At 36.1% G+C, this 16,265-nt stretch overlaps 1 protein-coding gene across 2 annotated transcripts in view; it reads right to left on the reverse strand.

The window, feature by feature from the left end:
* LOC139981473 (interferon-induced very large GTPase 1-like) overlaps positions 1-16,265 on the reverse strand; it is a 55,934-nt gene that overhangs the window by 35,783 nt on the left and 3,886 nt on the right. The window lies entirely within an intron of this gene.

Here is a 16,265-nt window from a genome sequence, read left to right on the forward strand (position 1 = left end):
TTATAATATCACCATTGGTTCGATAGTCATTAAGCATGCTGATTTAAAATCACCTTAATGCAAGGGATATTGAACAGTCCATGATATAACTTACTTATGTGTGTGTGCAGTTATACATGTGTAAGCTGTTTGTAATACGTGAGTAGAATGTAGCTTTAATTTATTGTTCAAAGTTCATATTTACCCAGCGAAATTTCGCAAGTTCAAAACGCAAGAGTAAACATATACATAGACACGGTTCATCAAATATTATTTGTCACATTGCAACGAACCAGCTATTGAATAATTTAATGGACGAAAAAGTCTGTAAAAATGGGTCTACTAACGTCCAAATTGTACTTAAAGCGTTATGGCCATCTCTACTATACATTGAATTATTGTTTTGCCTGCGTAATAAAAGCTGCAGCACTGATCATTCTTACTCGGCTGACAATTAAAGGCAGCCAAACCTATTCAAAATGGTATGTTTGTTTTTAAAACTCTACATGGAAATGCGCCGACCCACACGTGGGTGAACTGTTGACTTGACGCTACTGTGGGCACATTCTTCGCTCGAAAGCCCCGTCACTGCACTAACCATGTGTATACATCAGAGGTTTATCATGATAGGGCATTTCATATTTGTGCACCACGTCTATGGAACGGCCTGCCCGTACTTTTTCTTTTACTACCGTCAGATTGTTGTAACTCACAACTTAAAACTCATCTTTGATCACGTCATTTAATGACTGATGTAGTTTTTGGTCTTTAATTTGTTTATATTATTTTAAATAATTTTATTGGTTGATATTTCTTTCCTTTCTTGACTTTGATTACTTTACTCTAATGTATCTTATCGTTTATTTTTTAAATGAATAAATATGTTTATTATTAGTTATTTTTACTATTGTTAATTATAATTGTTCTTCGTTGGCGTTACAATCATATTACTTATTTACTTGGTTGGCTCATTGTGATAGAAACCTTCCCGTTTCTTTAATCAGAGTTTATCGAGTTCCTTTATTTCGTGTATTGTAGCACGTTGTCAGACAATTTAAGAATTCTCCACAGATTTAAGTAAAGTGTTCGTAATTTAGATGACGGCACCGGCAATCTCACTTTGGGATTGTATTTGGATGCTATTTTGTCACTACGGGTTTCTTACTGTAAAGTATTGCTTTAAGAACACGAAGACATATTTCCGTTAACAATTTGTTTTGAAGAGCTAAATTAATGTTATCAAATTTGGATAGGCTAAAGTATAATGGTCACACCATGAAATAAAACTGGTATTGGTCCATGAACAGAAGCAACAACAGTTTTATGAGATGACAGCTTGGAATGATTGAAATACATTTACTGGTGTCAGTTTTAAGATCATATAAATACATTTTGCAAAAATAAACAGCATGTTAAAAATTCTGAGAACCTATTGGTATTTGACCAGGACTAATGACAACGTGTGACATCATTTGCTGTTTTCGAAAATGTAATTAATATTACTTCATAACGGTTATCCTTGGTAAAATTGTATCATGGAAACATGATCAATGAGTCTTAGAAAGGATGTACTTTAATGGTCAAGCATGAGTGATGCTTTATGTTGGAAATGTTAGAAAATTGTGAAATTTTTAGTTCTTTGCCTCGCTTGGGAACCACAAAGTGCTTGTTGAGGCCGTAATTATTTCAAAATCCTTACTATGGCTTTATTACACTATTTCGCAATTCGTATCGTAATGATCGATTTTCAGGCAACAGCTTTCCATTAGAGAGCTCAGAAGGCATTGAAGATGGTAACAAGCAAAAGTCATACTTTTCAAACTTTAACATTGATTTTAAGAAATAGTAGTACCTGTTTATTCATTTTCATTAAAAAAAACTTTATTTTTGTCACTTTTGAAATAAACAAGAAAAGAATGCATACAAAATAGTGATTTTAAAGAGACTGAGATGTGCCCACAGGAAGCTTGAAGAAGCTTATAAACGTGAACACCCCTTTACAAAATAAAAATGTGTCAAAATATGAAACAATAAAACGAGAGAGAGAATGTGAGAAAAGGGGATCACAACTATTTAAGATGAAAAGGCTAAAACAGAACCAAGAAACCGCTGGTTGGTATTAAGATTATGTCTCAAGGCCCTTTAGTATTAATTGAAAGACATTTAATAACCTTACTGGGGAGTGAATCCCAGAGTTAAGGTGCTTGGACACGAACACTTTGTTGCAAAAAAGTGAGTCTAAAACGTGGAATCGATATACAATTACATGTATACGGGTAGGATACGAATGCGTGTCAGTACATACATTACAGAAACTATTAACATGGAAAAGAAGAGTAGCTAGTATCAGTTTTAAATAAACACACTAGTGTGGTGACGATTTATATGAAAAACTGAAAGGGTGTTCATTTGAACTAAAACAAACCATAGTTGGATGATGAATATATTCTTTACTGAAAACAGAACGAAATGCCCCTTTTTGGAGGATAAAAGATAGGTTGGATTTTAGAAGCACATGTACTGCCCTAAATAATATTAAAATACGATATGCAAGGTAAAATAAGAGTGTTGTAAAGAAAAATAAGAATATTCCCAGGTATCAGGTAAATAAGGCGATTTATAATTCCAACACCATTTGAAATTTTAATGGAGATATACCGAATGCGATCTTTCCAAGAGAGATGTGTGTCAATGTAAACTTCAAGGAACTTGTTAGAGATTTCAATTTGAACAACCCTACGAAACGTATTATATTTATTTCATGATACTCAAATGATGCTAAATAAATGTACTTAACAATTTATCTTAATTTCTCCTTAAGCCGATAATGATTGGTTAATTTTAAAAAGGTTTGTGGTCGTATGAATACGTCACAAACAGACCATGATTTTAATTTATTTAATTGATCAATTTCATTTCCATAACTAGCAAAGTGTGAACATGTTGATACTGATTAAACACACATATATACATTTTCAAGTATTTGTTAAGACAAATTTGTCTCAAGAATTTTAACAGTATACCCATTTGAATGTAACTCACCGAGAATTGAATCCTCATAGGCACAGCTGATTCCAAATATTCCAAAATTTGGAGGTTTACTTCAATAGTAGCAAGTAAAACTTAGCATAGTTTAAAATGAAAGGCGAAAGTGAACAAAGGAAAGCTTCGAAATATCAAAATATAGACTTCTTTTAATATTCCTTGTATTCCTTATTTGACATACCTGATAAAGACTTACAAAACTTAGTACTTCCTATTAAATTCTGCAAAACATTTTAAACCGTGTTTAGAAAAGGCCACGTAGACTTATTATACAACAACGTGTGCCCCAGTTTCATTGTAAGTCGTATGCCAGTACTTCCTCAACTTTACATTTATCCTTCTAACTCAGGTCATATGAACGTATCTGTAGGTAACCGCATAGCATAATTTCACCTACTCAAAGGTCCATTAATTACGAGATTTCAATTTGTATCCTTTTAATCCAGTTTGGTACCGATATACTATCTTAGTATACAATAGAAAGTGTCACCCATACTCAAGTTTTAACTAGCATTTTACTACCACATTAAAAGTAATTAACCACATTGAAATCTTTAGCGGTCTATTTTACTCAGAGGGTGTGAATAATTTCGAGGATCAGAGCTTCTATAGAAAATTATTTTACAAAACTTCTACCGATATTTTAGCGTGTAAACATTTTGGGCGAATACTGAAGGTCTTTAGGAGTGGCTGATAATGAAAAAAATTGATAAACGCACGCCGGAATATGTGTAACTCTACGTAATAATTGCACTACATTATAATGATAGTAAAGATCGTGCGTTCATCAACTCCCAATATGGTTAATTAAATGAAGCTCCTCCATGAAATGTTGACCGTCCTTTTGTCTTCAGATATTTGTCTTGCTCTAAGCTATCAAGCGCATCTTGCTCGCTTATATGATACCAACTTTGAGGTATATCAGCAGGTTTGCAGTCAAAAGTGAGCGCGATCCAGTCGTTTTGAGTAGCAAATAGCCATTGCCAAAAGCGCTTACCGAAGTCACCGTTCGTCGGGCGAATGTCCCAATTTGGGAAACGCCGTTTGTACATTGCGCAAGGAAGTGTTTCATTGCCGACTGTAAATGTGGCATTTCGTAGGAGTAATGAAGAGTTACAATCCTCCAATACAAGTTTCGATGTCTCTGAATAAGCTTCCCCTTTCATCCCCCTGGGGCGATGAAGGAAGGAAGAATGAACCGAGTGGCTCTCCATAATATTATCGCATGGGCTCCCACACATAGGGCACACCTCATCACACAGATTCGATAAGCCAGTTTCGGTCTTAAAAGAAGAGAAGCTGTACTGAAAATCATCATACACCCCTACTTCGTTAAACTTTTTTCTAAAGTACTTTTCTAAGCATTTTTTCAAAATGGTAGAAACTAATGAAAATTCTGCTCCAACATAAATAGACTCGATTTCTTTCTCAAACGGTCCAAGTTCGTCAAAACAATTCTGCAATTCGTTGACCCACTCTTGAAACGTCGTCTCTGAAGATACTCGTTGGTCGACAATTTGTATCTTTCGTAATCGACTGTCTGATATTTCCTTTTGCCTGGTACGGATATCTTTGTCAATCCTCTTGCAGCATTTCTCCCACTCTCGTTGTAAGTAATTCTCAGCCTGCTGCTTCATTGATTGTCGATACCAATCATCAGCATACAAGAAGTGGTACAAGCTATCCACGCGTGATGACCACCCCTGATCACGTACCACAGACTGCTTTAGCAAGTCCCAAGGCAGTTGCAGTTTTCTGGTGTAATTAGCATATTGAATATTATTCAGCACATACTTCTTCAAGTGCTCGATTTCCATATCTATATCTTTTCTTAGATAGTAGAAGATGTAATCTGCAGCACGGTTGTTAACATTAGTTTGACCATAGAAATCAATAAAGTGATCCTGTATCATATAGTATTCTTCACTAAATATTTCACTGAATTCATCTTCATTTTCCTCACTGTCCCTATAAACCTCTTCAAACGCTCGTCCGCATAAATGCAAAAGTGCTTTTGCGATGAGGAGATGAGGAAGCTTATATCTGTTACGTTGAGACGATAATTCCATTAGAGTTTTCCGAACCACCAACTGAAATATATTTGTGTCAAAATATTTACCCCTCTGATTTTGAAGTTCACTTATTTGAAGGTCGATCACCTGCTTTACGTATGTACTGGCCTGTTCTGTTTCATTTCGAATGATGCCATCTTCTCCTTCCTCATCTATGTGACCGGCTCTTTGTGGCTCGCTCATACGTTTATGCCGGATCCACGCCTTTACATATTTTACGTGAATGTACTTAGCAAATTCAGATAGTTCAACATGCTTCTCTATGCCCCCTTCTTGGGATATTAGGTTTTGGATTTCATTTCCAACTGCCATATCCCTCGTCATCCGTAGGAGTAACTTTTCGGACAATGATTTCAAACAGGATGTTGTTTTTTGTTTCCGAGTTAAACTGCCTTCTTGCATGAGATTGGCAATCCATATTCTCCAATTGTCTTTAAAATGCTGTTTTAAAGCGTCTTTATCTTTACCCTGATCACCTGTAGCTTGTAGCATTTTAGTGGCCATAACTTTAGCTTCCATTAACATCTTTGGAAGATACTTCCTTTGAAGGCTTGGTAAGTTAAATCTTAGTTTTCTGATCTCGTATTCTTCTGAAAGTCTCATAATCGCTTGGTTTTTTGCTTCTTTTAGTCCAATCGATATATCGTCGCGGAAGCCCTGGTTGTGTTTCATCATGATATTCTTACGAGGATGGCTTTCAATGTATTCCCGCACCTTCCGGTTTAAAGTTTGTCTCTCATTTTCAACTTCTTCGCTTAATGAATCTCTCAAATAATCGATATCAGGATCTACACCGCTTCCAAAACTCGATTCAACTTCTGAAATGCAACTTTTTGTTTTTACCATTATTGCATTCCTCATGTCAACCACCCACCCGTTGTATTCAAGGCAAAATTTGTTAAAGTCAACCGCTCTAACACTATCTTGAAAGTTGAAAACGAAATCCTCTGCCTTAACTGCTTTCCAAACATCTCGTACGCGCTCCGTGAATGTTGCCATTGTTAATTCAGGTGTTATGATCTTATTTTGGATATCCTGGAAGAGCCCGTTCTTTATTTTGATCACCTTTTCGCTATACATGTGATTTGGTGGCGACATTCCCCCCTTCCAAAGACAGGGTATATACTGCAAGTCCTCATCGAGCTTCAGTTCTACAACGTCCGAGAATTTCTCATACCTCCCCTCTAATCCTTCCGCTTCCGCAGCAATTTTCGTAGCCGCGTCGAGGGTCTGTTTGATTCTTAAGGTACTCACTTTATTTCTGTCTGCAGCGGTCAAATCAGCTACGCGCTGTTGAACTATTTTGCATTTGCATTCTAAATCAACTTCCTTCATCCGCATCAGAGCATGTGCTGCTATTTGGAGTATGTCTGTCATTTCACTGTCAATGTTTTCTCCTTCTATATTGAAAATTGTTACGTTAGCAATACTAAAAGCAAACGTGACAAGTTCATTATCGAATCTTCGATTGTCATGATCAATGGATCGTATGCCCTCAGTATCGACGACGATCAAGTAACTGAACCCTAGCGTTTCCGCTAATTTTTCTTCAATTGGGAGAAATCTTAAGAAAAGACCCCTCGTGCATCGTCCGGCTCGAACTGGGAAACGCAGACCAAACATACTATTGAGAAGTGTAGACTTACCACTGCTCTGAACACCAACCACACTTATTACTAACACCTTCGGATCATTTAGTTTGAGACTCAATTGATCTAAAACAGCAGTGACCCATGTAAGTGGCACACGGCCAGTGTCGCCGTCCATTAGTTCTAACGAATGCATCTCCATTACCAAACTAGCGGCAATTGAAGGGAACAAAGCAATATTTTTTGATTGGTGTTTTTTCTCAGAAAGCTCTTCATATGCTTCGAATAATTGCCCAATTTCTCTCATGAAGTGTTCAAATCCAAGATTGTTATCTCGACACTTTTTCAACAGCAACTTACGTTCTTGCCTCATATTTTCACACGTTCGAACAGAGCGACCTTTTTCACCGTCTTTGTCAACCACATCATCAACAGACACAGCTGAAGATTCTTCCTTTAGGCTTTCTTTTTGGCTTAATTCTTCTTCAAGTTTTAGAATGGTTTTCATGCCATCTAATATCGTGTCACTTACTGTTTGGTATATTTTGTCATTTAGGAAGCCAAGGAAATATTGCAAATAATCATGATTATTCTTTTCTCTCTCGATTGTACTGTGATACAGCTTCATAGTGTTTGAAAGCTGAGCTTCCAGCTGAATTTTCCTTTGCTTTGTTTTGGCCTGTATTATTTTTTCTCGTTGCAGTTCGAAAGACTCATCATCATCGTTCTCTGATTCAAAATGGGCTTTATCCAGCTCAACCCATTCGCGCCAAGATTCTTGCAACGGAAAACTCTTTTGTTTAAATTCTAAGACATCCTTGTATTCAACACTTCCAAAGATGTCCTTAACAAAGGTGTGAGCCTTATTACATTCTTTTTTGTCCTCGTCGACATCTAAGTACGTGCTGCATTTGTCTGCTATTTGCTCAATACTCAACAGAGTTTCAGTTTGCCTATTTCTATTGCATGAATCCGCTATGATTTCGCAAACCATTCGGCTGATGGTGTCGACCTGAATAGTTTTGACAAAAATCCAGTTATCCTTTTTCGTAGGTAGAGAAGATCTTTCTGATCCATTGGTATTCCTTTTCTCTTTGACTGCAATAAATAGCGTCTTGGAAGAAATCTTTTTCAATTCTCTGATTGTGTTGACGTATTCGCTACGCTTTTCTGTCGCAATTATTGCAATGGTTAAATTGGCAGACATGCAAGCAAATTTACGTTGTACAGGAAAATCCCTACAATCACCACGTAGGTTGAAAAAAGTAGTGACATTCTTAAATATTTCTCCGTCGTTACCTACCATTGGAAGGAACCAAGCACTTTCGATCGATCCATGCGAAAAACGTGGTTCTAACTTGTCATTATCTTTATTTAAAAAGAATGGATGTAACCCATAGCCTTGGCTATAACCTAGCATATAGTTTAGTAATTTCGATTTTGACATCCGTACATTACCGATTCTCAATACGGATACAGTGTAGGTTGGATATGCTACAATTGGTTGTTCAAGAGCAAATGCATCTCCCTCACCTTTCCATTTTTTAACTATTCTTCGGCATGCCCAAAGTAATAGTTGGGGATTTTTGTCTTTGACCCCTCGGAGAACTAGAGGTACTGCCAACTGGCAGGCTGATAGCTTTTCTATAATATCTTGTTTGAGAAACTCGTCCGCGCAGTGAAAAATGCTAAAAATGAAGTCACGCATAGAAATATCACTCGGTACAAGATGTTGGGGTAACACAGCTCGATAATCTAAAGAAGTAATTTTCTGCCAAAAAGATGTAACATAGTCTAGAGAGGTATGACCATTTCTTACTTTGAGGAAATCTTCTAAAGTCAGTATACCATCATTTAAATTACTTATTCCTATCTTATGAAGAAAATCGTCATAAGGATCGTTCATATCTGTTCTTTCGTTTCCTACATTCGATGTTGTCCCGGGATAAATGCCACCTTTTTCGGCTGGAAGAAATAGAAATATTTGTGATGTGTCTTATTTATTTGCATTTTCATAATAATTTAAACATGTGGTCTTACACGATTGAAATAATGCATGGAAAAAGTTTACTTTCTGTGAAAAACTGTCTGGAGATTCCCTAAAACTTTTTCTTGCAAAGTTATGTTTTGAATTTTTTTAAATATAAATATATAGTGTTCTCGCTTGATAATTTCCAAGTCTTTGTTTAAGGTTGATTGGTTAAGTCCAATACAACTGAATTCAAAGAGGAGGTGTAAACAATTTGAGAAATGTGGATCATTTTGAATTACCTAACTCTTCGACTTCTTTTGTAGTCTTCAATCGTTTATGTGTTGATAGGGATGCAACCATTTGTTCTTCTTCAACAAACCTTTTGGTAGGAGCTCGTACAATGTTCCAGTTCCTACAAAGAATGATACAAAGTTGTACACCACCGTTTGTAAGTAAGATACTCACCAGTTACTAACATATTTTGGAACAGGCGACAGACTGATTTGCATTATCTTTAGATGAACATATGAATTACTGTGTAAACCATCTGCTTACAGTTCAAAATGCAGTGTGATGTCCAATAAATATAACACTACAATAATACAATGTTTATCAAAGTATTGGACACAAATAAAAACAAATATAGTTATCTTTCTCATAATGCATTAATTATGATGATAAATACAACAATTATAATGGGAATATATGGTTAACAATGTACCAATAACCAGTTATCAGAACTTTCAAGGCCCAGGAAATAGCACAAATCAATCCAATGTACACACACAAATTTACGATAGAAGTAATAATAGAAGTAAATTTTGACTTTATTCTTAAAATACCTGGTGCAGGCCAAATGTTGGGTGATTGTGCCATTAGCATGTCGTTTAACTTACAAAAGATGATTCTCACATTCAATTTTGCTTGCCCTCTTTTAATAGAAAAAAAAGTAGGATACAGAAAGGGGGAAAAAATCTAATATGCTCAATTTTAATGTGATGTAAATACTTACCCACTACTTTCTAATAAAATATCAAAATCCACTTCTTCGGCTAAAAATTGTTGACTATTTTCATCTGTATTACCAGACACCTGACTCCCTTCAGTCATATCCTCTGTAACTCCACTTAAAAGGTAACCTTCAAATGACAAGAAAAATACATAACAGTTTAATAGCGTTCAAATTGTATCACATAGCGGCTGTATTTTTCAGTGTATGGATTGGATAATTAAGCATTAATACTCTTATGGTGATAAATGCAGTAACAACTAATTCTAAATACCAACACAGTGCAGTCATGTGGATATTCGCAGCTTTTTTTAAAACTTAAAATCACCTAATTGGCTCCCTTTTACTTCAGAATTCAACGCCTTTGCTAGTTCTTCGTAGTAAAAACACCCTTCCAACGCAAGACGGAACGAATTGAATGCGGTCTCCTCTTTGGTTTCGAGAAATGAAATGAATAAACGAACACGTTGCTTTCGTTTGGCAGTGGCTTTCAGTGCATCTACTTCAGTACTAGTTAAAGTACCATTGCTAGTGAGAATCTCCATGAGACTGTAGGGATCAAAATCCTCTTCCATGAGTGTTTGTACTCTCATCAGAGCTCGTTTCCATTGATCTTTTATGGTGAAATCTGTGGAATATGGGTGTTAAGATAGAAAACAGAAGAAATTAGTGAAAATATTATTGTTATCAAGTTAGCTTCATCCGCTATGTTAGCGGAAACAATCGTGATTCACGAAATACAGATCGCTGTTGAACTACTTCTTCAGTTCTTCATGTTTTAAAGTAGTTTATTCCATTTTTATGTAACGGCTTGCGTTTTAGGCAAAATGAGCAGAAAAGCAAAGTGGAAGGTGAAGCAGACGTTGAATAATGGTATGTGTCAAATAATATCTTGTGATAAACTTCTTTGAACTATAACAGCTAAGAACTACTTCTGTCAGAGGCTATAATCGTCTTGATGGTCCTTCAGACAGAACATCGAAGACCTCCAAGATTCCTATATGACGCCATGTAGCAGCTTTCTTATACCATAGCAACGTTGTGTGATACAATAAACTCCTTAGCCATATTTAATGATGCCAGATTCATACTCACTGGGCTGTTTTAAGACATTGCTAGCATCCTTCACCTCTTTGGTGTCGTAAGACAGCTTTATTGACAATTTTCCATCTTCGAGGATCGTTATTGTGTCTTTTTGTGTCCGCTCGTTATACATTGTCATGATTTTTTTCAAGAGTCTTCCACTGTGGATATCTGCGATCAGTTGATCCAGAGAATCTTTAGATGGTACTTTCAAACGAAATATAATACTGCCTTTTTCGCAATCCACAAAATGTACTTTAAATTCCCTTCGAAATTCGGTATCCACTCGCTTTTTACTTGTTAAAAGGAACTTCTCAAATTCTGCGAAGGCGTCACTTGGTGCGTTTGACTTCATCGTCAATGTCACCTCTGTCACAGAAAAGAAAAACGTGAAATATGTTGATACCAATATTAACTTTATAGAGTAATGTTATCTAAAGAAAATAAAAACCACAGAAATAATAAATACACGTATTGTTACAATTTATTCACTGGCTTGATAAAAAGTTTTCTTGTTAATCTTTCAAAGTTAATTTGCAATTGCAAGAAAAACGTTTATTCTCAACTGAAGCGATTTAAGCAAGACGTAGATTAGTATGGTGAAGGATATCTAGCAGCTTGTTCATTTTTCCAAATCTTGGACAATTCACTTTGATGGATTATCATTGTAATATGTTAAACATTTACCTGGACAAAGTGACATATCATTGAAATCTTCAATGATGCTTTGCAGCCGTGTTAGCTGAGTAGATTTAACAGCATCCAGTAGGTGTAATGTATCCCCACTTGTCCAAATCTTCTTACGTCGGCACACATGCATAAACTCCCGTTTAGGATAGATACTTTCTTGAATTCTTTCCAAAGATTTGTGATCCATATTGAAGTATTTACACAGTAGGTCAATATCTGAGACATCCATGGTTTCGATTAGTCTATCCATCATGTCCAAATAGTCGAATGTATGTTGTCTCGATTTCTCTTCGTTGGCTCCTGAAGTTTAATATACGAAAACATAGAAATTGTTTGGTAGAAATATTGCTATTTTAATTTGTAGAGCTCTCATTCTGAGATTAGTAAGCTGCACATGACTGTGCATATGTAGGGCTTTGTATCCAGGACCACTGGTTAAAGGAGTAACCCTAATTACCTATATCACAACTAATTGAGCATGATGCGGCTGTACGTGTCTTAGTTTCCGTCACGTAAAAATTGTTTATAAAAACGGATGTATATAATTTGCCACTGAAATTTTGGCCAATAAATATGGCAAAAGGGTTAGTATAGTTTATCTGTTTACCCCAAGTTGTTAATTTAAAAATACTAACCATGTTGTAAGAGTTCTTTAAACTGATTCTCGTCGTATATAAGCTCAATGGATTTTCGTTCCTCTTGTAAAATGGCATTACCGCCCGTCTCGTCTTTAAAAACTGTCAATATTTCTTGCAGAAATCTTCCACTGTCAATATTTGTCTTGAGTTTATCCAGCGATTCTGCTGTAGACACTTTGAATAGCAATTTCATACCCAACTCTTCCTCTTCTTCAAATTTCGAAACTCTTTTTTTCCCCAACATGAATTGTTTGAATTTGGTAAAGGTTGCGTGATACGGTTTCGTTAGAGTTATTTTCACTGTTACTTCTGTTAAAAGTAATACAATAAATCATAAAACCCAAATAATTACATTAAGATCGTTATTTTTGTGCTACCTGAAACTTGAATAATCAATAAACCAACAGATTTTAATACAATGGGATAGTAGGCTTATAGTACGGAGATATATTGAACAACATGGTAAAACGTAGCTTAAAGCCAGGGAGAAAACTTTTAACAAACACGCACTCTAACAACACCGTTACTTCACAGCTACTTGAATCCTTTTTGAACGTATGTGGTTATGATTATGTACTCGAACAAGTATCATCAAAGTGTATTTCGTTAATTGACACATTTATGACGATTTTAGTTTTTTTGCAATAGCTGTTCTTGGACGAAAGTCAGCATCATCATCAATTGAAGCAATGGATTATGTGGACGTCAGAGGTGTTAATTATTTCTTGATAATTGGTCGGAGTAGATAGTACAAGAATATGCCAAACTGTCCATTGAAAGCCATGTGCATTTCATGCCACTAGTTGTCAAGAAGAATGTCGTCAATTCTAGTATACATGATTTGTCACTGCCAGAAACAAAAAGGAAACTTATGAAGCATTTACACTCACCTGGCCACCAACACCTATCATTGGTTTTTCCAGCTACGATGTTCTCCAGGTTTTTAAGTTGATTAGACCTAACAGCCTCCACCAGTCTTGACGTGTCTTTGCTTGTCCAAATTTTATTTTGTCGACACACGTGTATGAACTTCCGTTTAGGATTGTTACTTCCACGAATTTTTGCCACAGAGTTGGAATCAAGTTTCAAGTAATCACACAATAGTTCAATGTCTGATATATTAATGGCCTGGATGAGCCTATCCATCATGTCAAGATAATCGAAAGTAGACTGCTCTTCATTGTAGCCTGAACATAAACGTACGATGGACGTAAATTTTATTTAAAAAATATTCAATAACGAAATTTCAAACTAAATGATATAGTAAATCTCTGAAATACGGTTTATTCATGCAGTATTGCGTTAGTTGGTCCTGCCAAACAAGTAAGTATTTGTTTCGGAAATTTCTTTTAACCTTTTAAGGATTTGTCTAAAATGTCTCTGGCTTAAAAGTACATTTACCAAGGTTTAAGTCAGCTTGATGAATTTGTTTCCGAAAGCCTTCAATATGTAAATAATGAATGGTTATGAGTGCAATAGTGCAAATATTTCATGAGTTGAAAGATGGAATGTTCCATTGACGAGGCGCAGCCGAGTTGAATGGAACAAATTACATCTTTCAACAAATGAAATATTTGCACTATTGCACAAATGGAAATCATTCATTATTTGTTTTGTACAACATATTATATTAAGATGGGTAAAATGCATTCATGCAACAGATTGTTTTGAACAGACAGGTTTCTCTGCTCCCTTACCATTGAAACAAGAGCCCAAGGGCACTGTGGTTCCTTGCGTAGGGGTATATGACAATACACATAATATTATCAAGCAAGATTGGGCTCAAATAGTCCATGTAATTGTGTTCCTACATGTACACATAAAGTAACCAACTCTATAGCCATCACTTTTGTGATCACAAATTGTGATCGGATTTTTGATCAGAAGGCACTTTTGAGATCTGAATATGGCATCGAAAATATAAGAAATATAAGGTAACCTACAAGCGAGTAAACAGATTTGATAACATTGGTGACCTCAGATGACATGACTGTTAAGTTTGAAAATGTTCCACCACCCCATTCACAACTTGTCCCATAATATCAACCATGTGACACCTTGGCACTGGGAGTTATTGCACTAAATGTCTGAAGATTAACTTTGACCCTTTATAAGTTAACACACAAAGGTCACCTTGGGTCAACTTGTTGACACTTTTGATTGGTGAGACGTGAACATAGCATCAAACTATAAAAATTCAAACATTTTTTTCTTAAAACAGCATCAAAACTGTTCAAATCCCAAAACACGTAAAGGTCACCAGAGGTCAAATTGGGGTCAAGGGTCACCCAGATGCGGGTCGACAATTGGATAACAATGAAGCAACTCCCAACCCTAAAGGACATTTCGTTCTAAAGTTATCGCAAAAATACTAGTTTTTTATCATTAATTGACCTTGTTGACTTTCGATCGCATTACCGTTATGTTTGGAAACGATCCCTTACCCCATTCACAACTACTCCTAAAATATCAACCATGTCGGACCCTGTCAATGGGAGTACTTGCTGTTTTTAATATCTTGGTTTTTGGCATCTAACTGACCTTTGGTGACCTTTGCGGACACCAAAAACAATAGGGATATTCCTTTTACTATGGGCTACCCACCCACCAAGTTTGATCACGACACATCATTTCCTTATTGAGATATCGTGTACACGCACACGCACACACACGCCAAGTTGAACGCATAGGTTCCTTTCTTTGCAAAAAGCAAGGAACCAAAAAGTGCTACCAAAAATGTAAAACCTATAATGGTTTTATTACATAGAGTTGTACCTACAATACACTGGTACGTATTTGTTTGGGAAATATTCTTTTAACCTTTTTAGGGTTTGTCTAAAACGCTTCTGGCTAAAAAGCACATTTACCTAGGTTTAAGCCAGCTTGATGAATTTGTTTCCTAAAGCCGTCAACAGCTACCAAACCTTCCCCGTGTCTAGACATCAATGGCATTTAAAATACAGACATACCTGCTTCAAAACTGGCAAGACTTGAGCACGCTGATAATGACGATGTATCACCTGACAAGGGACAAAAAGACATTAGTTAAGCTCATTCAACATAACCCTTCTGCACCCTTTATCTCAGCAGACGCCCTTACAGCAAATAAAAACACCTTGCATTAAAGATGTGTTACAAATTAGTCTTACCTACTGAAGTTGGCAGCTGTTTTCTGACATTTTCAAGCTTTGACTTGCTAAAGTCAAGTCGAATGGGTGGTGTGGATTTGGAACCGTTCATCGGCTTGTATACCAGTTTCGCCACATTTGCTCCAAACACACCAGCTTCATTCTCTTCTAGTAACTTGTCAAGGGTTGGCTTGGATTTAATTCTTAGACAGAGGGACTTGGCTTCATCGCAAAGTTTCACGAAGTGTATATCATACTCCCCATGAAAGAAAACGTATAGATTGATACTTGTTTCCTTTGAAAATAGTGAACTCTCCCACAATGTGCCGCTCTCCAGCAACGAAACCGTTTTATGTGATCTTGAAGCTGGAAGCTTTACCAAGAAGTTACCTTGTAATTCTGGTGATTAAAATGAAAAAAAGAGTTTCGTGACTGATGTGAGTAAAGAATCGTTATTTGAAATTTCTATAGTTGAATGTAAGCTCAGCTGATTTTCTGTAAGAGCCCTGATTTAAATTTATACTACCATGGAAACATTTACCACGCTATTAAAGGAGACACAAACCCAATCATGGTTGTTTAGCTTATGCGGCAAAAACCTTCCTACCTCAAACAGTTAGGAAAATCTTGCTGCATTGGGAGATATCTTTGTTTACAAGTGCCGAGGAGATGTCACTTCTGCAAATCCCTGCGTTATAGTGACACCATGACTTTAATGTATTTTTGCTATTCTTGTTTTCATATTTGGAAGGTATAACGTTAACGTGCTGACAATAAAACAGAAAGGCACCAGACTAAACACTAGGCAAAATACCGGCGATATTTCCAAAATAGATTAACACGTTTCGTAGCTGGGATGAGTTTTTTAAACTAACTCTATCACATCATTGTTGAGTTTGTGTCTTCGAGGTAATATTAATCTTATCAATTATTCGCCCCGTCTGATCAATAAACACTGTTGTCCTTTCTCTGGATTTTAATAACACATGCAGCATGGGTTAACTACGTTGATAACCAAGTGTTACAAATTAAACTGGATTTGATAATGCAGTAGATTTAT

The sequence above is a fragment of the Apostichopus japonicus genome, chromosome 1 (assembly GCF_037975245.1).
Source record: "Apostichopus japonicus isolate 1M-3 chromosome 1, ASM3797524v1, whole genome shotgun sequence".
In the NCBI taxonomy this organism is placed as follows: Eukaryota; Metazoa; Echinodermata; class Holothuroidea; order Aspidochirotida; family Stichopodidae; genus Apostichopus; species Apostichopus japonicus.